The 13223-nt window shown below is 35.4% G+C and overlaps 1 protein-coding gene across 14 annotated transcripts in view; it reads right to left on the reverse strand.

The window, feature by feature from the left end:
* LOC127851468 (plexin-A2-like) overlaps positions 1-13223 on the reverse strand; it is a 203150-nt gene that overhangs the window by 83806 nt on the left and 106121 nt on the right. The window lies entirely within an intron of this gene.

Below are 13223 nucleotides of genomic sequence, written 5' to 3' on the forward strand. Positions count from 1 at the left end.
GATATTTGAAAAGACGTCCGCTCTGATAATAGAAAAGACGTCCGCTTTGATAATTGAAAAGACGTCCGCTCTAATTATTGGAAAGACGTCCGTCTGATATTTGAAAAGATGCCCCCCTCTGATATTTGAAAACACGTCCGCTTGATAATTGAAAAGACGTCCGTCTGATATTTGAAAAGATGCCCCCTGTGATATTTGAAAAGACGTCCGCTCTGATAATTGAAAAGACGTCCCCTCTGATATTTGAAAATATACCCCCTCTGATATTTGAAAAGACTTCCGCTCTGATAATTGAAAAGAAGTCCGTTTGATATTTGAAAAGATGCCCCCTCTGATATTTAAAAAGGCGTCCGCTCTGATAATTGAACAAAAAACGTCCCCTCTGATATTTGAAAAGATGTCCGCTCTGGTATTTGAAAAGACGTTCCGCCTGATATTTTAAAACAAGTCCCCTCTGATATTTCGAAACGCGCCCCTTGTTTTCTAAGGAAAATGTCCCCTCTGATATTGAGAAACAGGTCCCCTCCGATATTTAGAAACAAGTCCAGTCTGATATTTAGAAATACGTCCCCTCTGATATTTGGCAACACGTCCCCTCTGATATTTGAAAACACGTACCTTCTGATTAAACCCGTCCCCTCTGATGTTTAGAAACATGTCTATTCTGGTATTTGGAAAAACGTTCCTTCTATTTTTTTGAAACACGTCCCCTCTGATAGTTAGAAACATGTCCGTTTTATATTTGACAACACGTACAGTCTGATATTTGACAACACGTCCCGTCTGATATTTTGAAATACGTCCTCTTCTGATGTTTAGAAACACGTTCCCTTCTGATATTTGACAACACGTCCCGTCTGATATTTAGAAATACGTCCTCTTCTGATGTTTAGAAACACGTCCCTTTCTGATATTTAGAAACACGCCCCCTTCTTATATTTAGAAACACGTCCTCTTCTGATATTTAGAAACACGTCCCCTTCTGATATTTAGAAACACGCCCCCTTCTGATGTTCAGAAACACGTCCCCTTCTGATATTTAGAAACACGCCCCCTTCTGATATTTAGAAACAAGTCCCCTTCTGATGTTTAGAAACACGTCCCCTTCTGATATTTAAGAACAGGCCCCCTTCTGATATTTAGAAACACGTCCCCTTCTGATATTTAGAAACACGTCCCCAACTGATATCTAGAAATAAGTCACCTTCTGATGTTTAGGAACAAGAACTGTGGATGGTGTTATTTCTATGCATTTCGGTTGCAATGATTATGTTTTTATACTAATAAGTTCTATATAAATCTAATAACCAATGGGGCATGGGCAGATTTTCCCCAGGGGTGTGAAATGAGCAATCTTTGTAGAGGACAACTAAACGATGTTACACACGAATTATTAAACCACTGACCTTTGCAGTTTCAGAAATTATATTTTATTTATTTACTACGTTTATATAAATCAACTGATCTCTGGGGCGTAATAACAAACTTCCGCAAGATAATGACATTACCAGGGCGCAGGATCAACGGGTTTTTCAAAGGTTAACATACGGAATGGAAAGAATGTAAACACCGGTAAGAACTTTATTTTTGAAAGATCTCGAGTTATTGAAATACCTTTGCAAAATAAAATAAAAGACAGTTTTTCTTGCAGTTTGTGCCTTACGATTAAAGAATACATTAATCAAGTCTGAAATCGGTGCCAAAATGTCACGTTGCGTGCAACATAACCGTGTAAATGAATGTTGTAAACATCGAATTTTGGCCAATAAAACAAGCTTATTAAACTAAGTAATTCTGATGTATTTCACATTGCCATACGCCGCATAAAAACTGTCTTTTATGCACTAGTTGAAATTCTTCAGTTTTTTTAGTTATTTGAAAAAGCACCACTTACCAGTGTGTTTACATTCATTAACATTTATACGTGGACCAGTGGCGTAGCCAGACCCAAATTTTAGCCGAGGCAAGTATCTTAGGTCATTCTAGGGGTGTCTGGGGGCATGCCCCCCTCCCTCAGAAATTGTTTTATACCTAGAACGTCTCTAGTGCGTTTTAAAGGCCATATAAACCACATTTATACCTAAATTATCGGAATCGTGAACGCTACATATGACCGTTTAGTATCAATAAAGTTAAGAAAAATATCTGCTACACGTTTATTGTCTATTTTAGATTCTGTTACCATAAACGGTGTTTGAAGTGACAATTATTACAGATATGTTTTCCATTTAGAGCTAAGAAGCACCATAGGGCTCTTTAAAAAAGTTTAAATACATTAAATCAAAAGCGTTTTAAATCGTAAGCACATATAAAAAGGATCATTGATGGAAGTTATTTGGAAAAAAAACGGACCTACTGAGGTTCGAACCAACGCAGTGACAATATAATAGTGTTCAATGGATCTAGAGTCTGACGCGTAACCGATCGCGTCACAGGGACATATTGATGCTCACGAGGAGTACAAATATTTAACTTAAATCAGTAGAGTTTCTGGCCATTTTTCAATTTTCTTGTGTAACATTTTGTTTTAGCACGTCATCATTTTATGTCAGTTCTATCATCAACTAAATTGACTTGTAAAAAGAAAAGATTTGGCCTTCTTTATATCAAAAAAGTTTAATACGCGGGATATCATAATTTGAAAATTCTAATGTAAACAAAGAATCGTACCACCTGAAACGGTCCCGGATTTAACTCGACGCCGGCCATAAAGAGAATACCAATAAAGCCGAAAACGCCAACCACCCGAAGTGTGTCTAGGGTCCAAAATAGACCCAGACCTGGCCGAAAAACACCCGATTCTAGCGCGGTACGTTCCGATGTCCACCATGATTACAGCTTCGAAGTGTACAGTGCGACGCTTTGTTAAATACATGTATACGGATTTTCCAAATCATTTTGCTGAGCCATTTTGGCATCAATATAAGTTATTCAATTGAAATAAGTATTTGACTCAACATGAACCATTTGTACTCAATAATAAACTTTGTTTGTGAATATCATAGTGCCTAAATTTCATTAAATTGCCTCAATTTCTTATATAGATTTTATTCTTAGAAATAAATTTTCCTTTTTTTCCTTGCAATCTCAAAATTGCTCTGCAAATTTTAGACGAAGCAACTGCCTCGGTGTGCCTCAGCGTGGCTACGACGCTGTGGACCCCATGAAGTCACGTGATCCTGCACCCTGATTACGTCGCCTTTTATTTATTAAAGCTCAACATGCTATGCAAGAAAGGATGACATAAAATGTTATGGAAACAGTGACGTAATTGAAAAAAAAGAAACCGTTATTGCAAGTAGTCTTAAAATGAACGGATAGGCAAATACCGATTTAATGGTACGTGGAGTTGTTTTACATCTTTCAGACATTAAAACACAAAATCGCACTCAGTTGTAACGTAAAAATAGCATAGTAACACGAAGTTGTGAGTCAATGTTCCAGAATAACATCCGGAAAACTCAATGGCAACGATTGCAAACGCCGGACGTTTCACATATTTTGCGGCATCATCCGGTGGTAGTGCCCTGTTCGCAGAGGGAGGCGGAAAACTACAACGGGCGAGGCATGGTCAGGGGTGATAACCCAAAAAAAGGGTTAGGGTAAGGGTTAGGGTTAAGGGTCGGGTTAGGGTTAGGGTTGGGTTTAGGCTAACCCAAACCCTAACCCGACCCCTAACACTAACCCAAACCCTAACCCTCTAACCCCCCCCCCCCTTGCGCAATACCATACCATGCCTCGCCCGTTGTAGTTTTCCGCCTCCCGTTCGCAGACGGAAGATGATCATGTGATGTAGTCTTGACAGGTGACGGTAGTTGTCATATGGCTGTTTAGTTCGGAAATTGCACAATACGATGTAATACCAACGTATAATACCCTAGCCAGCCTTTTATGCGCTCAGTTTTGAAATAAATATACAATAATAAATATACATGGAGGAAAAAAGAAGAAAGATATATGTCGAGGAACGGCTCAATTTTTTTAATTATTCAATACGTATACCAATTTATCTCAGATAATCGAATCATTAAATTAATGTATATCCGAGCAAACGCAGTATGACAGTTAGTGATCAGACCATTTTGTGCAGCGTCATCGATCGCCCTCCTGACGATTGCAGTTTTTGGCCACACGTTTTAATGTATTGAGAAAAAATAGCCCTGATGTGTAGATGCACGCATAAAATCCAGCATTCAAGATAATTAATTAATATTTTTCACAAATACGTATATTTGTAAGTTGTATTTATATTCATAAAAATTCATTGAAAACTCAGACAGGTAATGCCATAAGAGGACAATGGCTGATGAGCCTTTTCGGAGGGAATAAAAATGTTACATTAAAGGGATCTTTTCACGCTTTGGTAAATTGACAAAATTGAAAAAAGTTGTTTCAAATTCGCAAATTTTCGTTTTGGTTATGATATTTGTGAGGAAACAGTAATACTGAACATTTACCATGCTCTAATATAGCCATTATATGCATCTTTTGACGATTTTAAAACCTAAAAATTATAAAGCGTTGCAACGCGAAACGATTGAATAATTTGGAGAGTTCTGTTTTTGTCGTTAAATTTTGTGAAACTACGAAGATAGCTTATATAAGGTATATAATACGTTAAGTATGTGTACTCGGCGGAATAGCTCAGTAGGTTTAAGCGTTTTTACTTCAGGACTCTGGCAGGACTCCAGGGGTCACTGGTTCGAAACCTGCTCCGGGCAATTTTCTTTTCCTTTTTTTAATTTTATTCTTGATTTTTTACTGGAGCTTTTACGATCCAATGTTTACATTTATCAATATAAAGCATTTAATGAATACGTTAAAAAATGCCAAAATCTGTGAAAAGGTCCCTTTAAAATGTCAACTAAATAAAGCCATAGGAACTAATCAAATCGGAACATGAATTTGTAAAAATATATAAATACTGTTTAATGTTTAAATTATTTATTGCGTTCGGATATTAGCAAGTTGTAGTAGTCTTTTACAATCCGTTTGGTATTTTTAAGTATTTGCAACACTCTGATTATTTCATTTTCATATCATTAAAGGTACCGTCATAGTCCTTGTTATTTATACCTAGAAGCAATATTTGGTTTTGGGCTGATTAACTTCTAGGTATAGATTCATAAAATACTTTATTCGTGGCCGGAATAACAAATGAATCACACATACATTGTACTTAAGTTTTAGGTCAGAAAATTGGTTTAGTTTCGTCCGTATTTAATTGTAAGGTTCTTGTCCTCTGGGTATATATATAAATGTACCACACTGGTTAGCAACATCTGGTGATGTTTATTGTGTGCATGCTGTATGCATTGCATCTCACTCCATATGTGTGGCCGCTCTTGTTTGTGATGTACAGCGGCCAGTATATAATGTCACATGTTTGGCAAATATATGTAATAAATATTTCAAATATTATGTGTTCTAACTTGAATATTATTTAGCATTCAACCTTTTTCTACTTGTATTGTCTATTGCCTGACTTGAACATTATCTAGTACATGTATTCACACTTTTTCTACTTGTATAGTGTATAAAAAAGTAAAGGAGCCTCGCTCTTAGAATACGGGGCTTAATGCATGTGTATAACGTATCGTCCTAGATTAGCCTGTGCAGTCAGCACAAGGTAATCAGGGACAAAGCCTTCCGTTGTAATGGTACCTTGCGAAAATCCAGTTAGGGTGGAAATTGCCGTCCCATATTAGCCTGAGCGGAATGTACAGGCTACTCAGGGATGAAACTTCACGCACATGCATTAAAAAAAGCCCCGTTTTCACAGAGCGCGACTCAAATGGTATGTTCCTTTCCTGTTTACTGATAGAGAACAGCCCATCACCTTTTAATTTTTATAATATTGTAGATTTTTATATCAAAGCTGGTTAAGGTTTCAGCTAGGCCCCGTTTGTTCTTTGACATTGAGCCAGGTGGAAGTATTACACAAGAAAGTCTCTTATAGCTTAACATACGAGTCACAATGGTGTATTTTGTCGTTTATCTTATGTATGTATGTATGTTTAATGATATACACAATGCATGATTTTTTTTCATTTTTCAGATACCACGTTGCTGGAAAACACCAGCATACACGTTCTCAGGCTCGTAAGCATGACATACATATTCACTTGGCTATTTTACAACCTTTTCAGTTTCCCCGAACACGCGTGCAAATCTCGTTAAGAGAAAATGTAGTAAAATATAATTGACTGAAGCAGCAATGAGGAATTTCCATTAAAGTCTCTCGTAACAACTGCAAGGACCATACAGTTAAAACAAGTTTTAATTTTATGACTAACGGTTTTAAATTAAGATTTTTTATAAACGTGTATAACGAGTTCGAAGAGAATGTTCTATTTTGACGCTCAAAACAAGCAAGTAGTGTTATTCATGTGAGTGAGTGACTGAGTGAGGTAGTGTGTGAATGAGTGATGAAGTGATTAAGCGAGTGAGTAATTGAGGGGGTGAGTGAGTGAAAGAAGAATGTACGCAGAGAGAGAATGAGGCAGAGTGAGAAGTAGGCAGGGAGGAAAAAAGTCATAGCTTGAGGGATGAAGGCAGGGAGAGAAAGAGGCGGTGAGGGAGAAAGGAAGGGCGAAAAGAGGGAAGAGATTGAGGGATGCCTGGATAGGAGATAGAGAATGAAGGAAGCAGGGAGCGAATATGGTAATGAGGAGGTCACTGAAAGAAAGCGGCAGGGGGGAGAGGCGGGAAGAGATGCAGGTAGTGACGGTGAGGTTTACAGTAGGACGGAGTGAGGGAGGAAGGTATGAAATTTGGGACCGAGGGAGATATTTCGGGACCGACGGAGGGACACCTACTTGAAGATTTACGAGTAACGGACTGCATTTTGCCAAGTCGTCAATGTCTTTATATATTATACAAGAGCGTTCTGCTTTAATTGAGAACATATAAGAACTAGCTTGCGTGTGATATTTGCTCCTCTATAGTTGACATGGAAAAGAAAACATGCAACGGCGGTTTCAAAACGAACCCTTTTAGATACAAGTGCACAGAATAAATAATTATTTAATAGAAAAGGTATATAATATAATAGACAAATAAACAAATTCAATTATTTATTAGAATGTCCTCGTATATCATTTACTATCTATTTTACAGGCAGAACATCGTAGTCGGTGGACGATAGTAGGATGCCAAAAATGAACGGTAACTCTATTCGAAAAATGTATCAGGGCTAAAAATTGCAACAGTTGTCACCCTTTGTCTGATTTCACTATTTTAATCACGAAAACGTGTAAATGTTCATCAATGTGTTTAATCCGATTGTCTGCGTGCTCAGATCATTTAATTAAATTATTAAGGCGTGAACGTATTAAACGCAATAGGACAAAGAAGGTGGCGTTTAGATTGAAACCACGTTCTGTGAAAACGATGCTTAAGGCTTGTGCGTACACACTTTTTGTCTTAAGAAACAGTGTTTTTTTTGCCAAGTAGGAACATCCTATCACCGAAAAATACCATATAAGCGGAGTGTCGTCCAATATGAGCCTGTGGTGGACTGCACATACACATGTAACTGGGACGACATTTTCCGCCAATGCATTAAGCCCCTTTTTCCAAGAGCGCGGTTAATATATAAGGTAATGAATACCTCACAAGGACTACTTGCCGACGGTGCTTTGTTGACTCAGGGAACTATATGTTTGTTCAGGTCCCTGGAAGACTCGGTGCAAAGACTAAGAAGTGGAAAGACTGTAAACACGTAGACGGTATGACAAGAGTATAATTATAGACTATGCATTCTTATTTTTCATTACTCGAGCCCTGTCTATACATGCTACAGGTATTTCGATAAAAACAAAATCAAAGAATAAATTTTCTCAAAACAATTGCAGTGGGTTGCTTTTAAGTCGCAAATGTATAGTTCGCAAAAAGTTTGTTCTCTAGGCAGAGGCAATGACCAAATATTTTAATCACCGTACACCATTATTTATAGTTTATTATTGTATGTTGTCACAGTACTAGTTTTGGCATATATTAAGTATAAATTGACAGTTTTCAAACTGCGGGTATACCCAAATATGCGATCGAAACAGAGTTCGCAGTGGACCATTTGCACGGAATATCTTACCGTTTACCGTGGTCAGTAGTATATGCAAAGATTTGTGGTGACAAAGTGAAACAATTTCGCTTAGAATTCTTTTAATTGTTTTCTCATCACTCAACATGAGATATAAAACTACCAAAAGCGATTTTTAATTAAACAAGCACCGCTCTACATGTTTTCCTTCAACGCGTATTATTATTATGTTGTCTTTCATAGTTGTCTTTCATAGCGCTGCAGCCCTTTTAACTCACGTTTTGCACCACGACGCAGCTTGCCATCAAAGTTTACTTACACCCCTACTCAATTTGTCTTTAAACGTTAATACAATTTAAAGCAAAATTTACCAATAACTTTCGACGGAATATTATTTTCTTGCACTTAGCTGGGTCAATATAAAACAAACAAACGGTTATAACCGCTGAACTTAACTTATTGAATTTTCTACCATTCCGGCTCGCGCGGTGTTTGATTCGCTGTCGGGATATTGTTAAATATAATATTAATGTCTATTAAAAGGCGTATTTAACACAAGCCCGATCTAATGATCTTACGTTATAGAGTATTTGAAGGTGTCGCGAAATAAGTCGGATTACCCAATGAGGATTAACCGAGTCTGTCGGCGAGATCAAATGCGAAGTGAACAGTGTTATTTGATTGGACAAATAATCACACCCCCAGTGTGAGAGCAATGGTAGCTTCCACAATGAGGTGTATTGGTCCGTCAATAGCGTAGAATGCTCTCTGTATTGTACTGAATTCTTTGGATTTTATTCGAATGCGCTTGATTCTATCTTGCAAACACGACATTAATAAATGTGTTTTTAATTTACCAAAAGTGAGAAGGTTTTCACATTTGGAATTAATACTTACAGCGCACTATTATGGAATTATTTTGAAAAGTGATTAAGGAGGTGATATTGTTTTTTTACGAAATAGCACAAAAGTCAATAATATATCGATACATTTAATGTTGATTTAAGAAAGATATGGATTTAATGGATAATTCAACGAGCAATTCTGTGAAAATGGATTTGAGATAATAATGGACTTTTTTTATTTGATTTTATAACAAGAGTACACAAACATCTTTTATGGAACGTTGTGAGTTAAATATGTAATAATATAATTACATATCCAGGGCTGCTAATAACGTGTCATACAAAACATGAATTTGTTAAAAAATGTTGAAAGTACATCTTTACGATAAGGCGATTAACATTTCTGTTTGATAATACGTAAGTGTTTTGTAAGTACCATTATTGATGTGTTTTTCGTGTCGGGGCATTCACAGATTCTTTTGATGGTTTTGCGAAAAGTGAGTGGATTTATTCACATCTTCAGTATGGAACCAAAGTATTATGCATGTGTGTGGATTTTATTCCATGGATTTATATGGCAGCTGACCGCCCTGGACCTTTGTAAGTATCCTCGTTGTTACTTGTTAGCATACTAGTGTTACAAAGTTGTTTTTAATTTGTACATTTTTTTTTCAGATGGTGAGAAAAATAACATAACACAAGTATGCTTTGACACTACATAATGATATTATAATATATGTTGTAATAAAAGTATGTGTGTCCCACGAATTATCCCCTACTTTGACTGTATATAAATCATTATAAAGTGTACGTTGGTCATATATGATATTATTATACATATAAAAATAAATACGAAAAAAATCTTTTTCATATTTGTTCACATCTTATTAAACCCATTTATGCCTCGTGGACTCTCTTCTAAATTGGATCAATTGATTTCTAAAATTAGGGATGTCTAGTATATTTATTTCTATATTTATAATATTTCTTACAGAAATTCCTTTTAGCAAACAGCACAGACCCTGATGAGACGCCGCATCATGTGGCGTTTCATCTGGGTCTACGCTGTTTGCCAAGGCCTTTTTTCAAGGCGCTAGGCATAAATGGGTTAAATATTTGAGCTATGTAGGTTTTTAATGGAACTTATAATTAAATTATTTATTTTTTTAATAAATACATTATTTCCAAGATATCGTATCCTTTTCAAATCAAATGATAGCAAGTGATAAATCAAATGAGAACATAAAAGCAGTAACTGTGTATGTTCAATACATCCATAAATCTCCAAACAGTAATACCAAAATCATTTGAACTACTGTAGCAATAAATTGATGGCATTAATATTTAACTGACTTAATTTGCCTGTAAGCCAGATGGCTGCAAATAAAAATCAAATTGATAAATTGGTTTATTCAGCGGTTTTGAAACATAACAAATGGTCAATTAATCAATATTAAATAATATTAAATAAGCTTTATAATTGTAAAGCCATATGTTAAAGGTCATTTTCTTATTATTGTTTATAAGAGGACAGTGTATTAATAAATTTAAAAGCATTAAATAACAATAAAAAAAACTGTTACACCAGTGATAACTAAAACAGAGCAATGGTGCATTATTTTTACTAAATCAAAAATCAGTAACTTTCTTCTAAAAATCAACTGAAAAACATTGACACCTCAGTTGACTCCTTGTTGATTACTGCAGCATTGTCATTCTGTATATTTTACATTAGTTAATTAGTTATTGTTATTAAATTTTTATCCCCATAGTTTTTGTTACCTAAACATATAAACTTAAGTTAACATAGTAAGCATAATGGTTCTAACTGAAAGCTCAGTTTGTTGTACCTAAATATATCAGTAAACTACCTTGATGTTATGATGCACTGCATGCTGTGAGTGACTGTCCCAGTCAAATGAAAGCTTGACCCAGTTTATGTTGACAGTTATTTCCACTGCACCCCTTCACTGCCAGATATAACTATTCTCTTGTAAACACCACTGCTCAGACAGAGAATAACCAAGTAGATAGGATTACTGTTTTCTATTCATGTATCCATTCCATCTGTCTGTAACAACCAACAATCATCCCACCCAACCAATCTGACTCCCACCGTGATTATGTTTTGTTCAGTGATTAAAATGTTCAATCAATCAATCAATCAATCAATCAATCAATCAATCAATCAATCAATCAATCAATCAATCAACCAATCAATCAATCAATCAATCAATCAAAACTTTTTTTCACCATTTATACTATAAATATGGCTGATACCTGTGACATTTGGTATTTTAGTGTCAGTTTTCATTAAAATGGAAAAAAAAATTGATTAACAAATATAATCTTGATTGAAATTAACCCGTTGGGTTAGAGGAAACAAAGTTTTAAACAACCATTTTTTCAACGCCTTATTAACGTTTAGATGATGTACATGCTATTTCTTTAATGGACTGTTGGTTTAAAATATCACCTATAGGAAACTACATGGACTCAAACCCTCTCGTTTGAAAATATCTTTGAAATGATAATTTCACTTCATTTTTCAAAAATTGGACAGAATTCATTGTTTTATTTTATTTTACAAAAATTATGTGTGGCAAATGTGACAAACATTCTGTCAATTTGGTGCATACTATTAGTTACATCAAGGGGATATTTTACATATTTATATTGTTTGAGACCAAAATGTCAGTTACTGACAGTATTTGAAGTTACAAAACAAACATCATATTAAGGAGAAATTTTGGTTACAGGTATAAAGAGGACAAACTTTTTATTTACCAGATTTTCTCCAGTATCATGCACAAAGTCCTTCATGGCAAAAAAAAATATCAGGTCGGTTTTCTATTTCTATTTCTATATTGTTGCAGGCTGATTATTAAAGGGATCTTTTCACGCTTTGGTAAATTGACGATATGATGATATTTGTGAGGAAACAGTAATACTGAACATTTACCATGGTCTAATATAGCCATTATATGCATCTTTTGACGATTTTAAAACCTAAAAATTATCAAGCGTTGCAACGCGAAACGATTGAATAATTTGGAGAGTTCTGTTTTTGTCGTTAAATTTTGTGAAACTACGAAGATTGCTTATATAAGGTATAAAATACGTCAAGTATGTGTACTCGGCGGAACAGCTCAGTAGGCTAGAGCGTTTTTACTTCAGGACTCGGGCAGGACTCCAGGGGTCACTGGTTCGAAACCTGCTCCGGGCAATGTTCTTTTCCTTTTTTTAATTTTATTCTTGATTTTTTACTGAAGCCTTTACGATCCAATGTTTACATTTATCAATATAAAGCATTTAATGAATGAATTAAAAAATGCCAAAATCTGTGAAAAGTAGTGCTGCAACAATACGCCAAAAACCGTATTGCAATATATTGTCAGTTCAAAAACCCGTATTGCAATATATCGCAATATATTGCTAACTTGTACCAAAATTATAACTTGCCAATTACCCAATAATCCCATAAATTCCAATTTTAAAGCAAATTCTGGTAAATATTTACTATAAATGTGCTCAAGAATAATAAGAAACACAAACATTTGCAAATTTTCTTAAGTATCAAATACATTTTTGCAATTGTTACTATTTAAAGATGTGATGAAATAACGTCCAACCGGGGCGTTTTTCCCGCTGAACACGCGTAATTCAGCTGACGTGATGTTCCCGTTTTTATACAACACAAAATACACCCATACTTTCCATGCGACGTTCTACATGTCTGTATAATTTTCGCGCGCTTTTTATTGAGACAAAGGATAAAGCACTTTTTATTTGACGCTATAATTTTTTATTGTCGCGTTAGCATTCAAATTTGGAAGCGTGTTTCCGAAATTCGGATTACAAATAATGCTCAAATCAGAATCGAACGAAACATTTACAGCTGTGCGCAATTAATTCAACGATAATCTGTTCAAAAGCATCGAATGAATGCTCCCATGTAACAATGCTACTCCGTATAATACACTTTTTAGAATGCTTTTTTTACATAAAAAAATAATTCACACTGCTTTGTTTTGTTTACCTTTTTATCATTATTTCGGATGGCTTTTCTGGACGAAATGTGAATGAATTTTTGTAAAATTTTCGTACCGGTATGATAAAAATCATATCGCAATACAATATGCGGATTGCGTATTGCGATATATACCGATATACCGGTATATTGTTGCAGCCCTAGTGAAAAGGCCCCTTTAAGTAGAAGTAAGGTAATTTTGAGTGTAGAAGTTGTCAGCAATTGGTATAAAGGGACCAAATGATAAATGACACTTTAAACAACATTAAACCCGATGACTTCTTTGACAAATCAAAGCGCTGAAGGC

The sequence above is a fragment of the Dreissena polymorpha genome, chromosome 11, assembly GCF_020536995.1.
Source record: "Dreissena polymorpha isolate Duluth1 chromosome 11, UMN_Dpol_1.0, whole genome shotgun sequence".
In the NCBI taxonomy this organism is placed as follows: Eukaryota; Metazoa; Mollusca; class Bivalvia; order Myida; family Dreissenidae; genus Dreissena; species Dreissena polymorpha.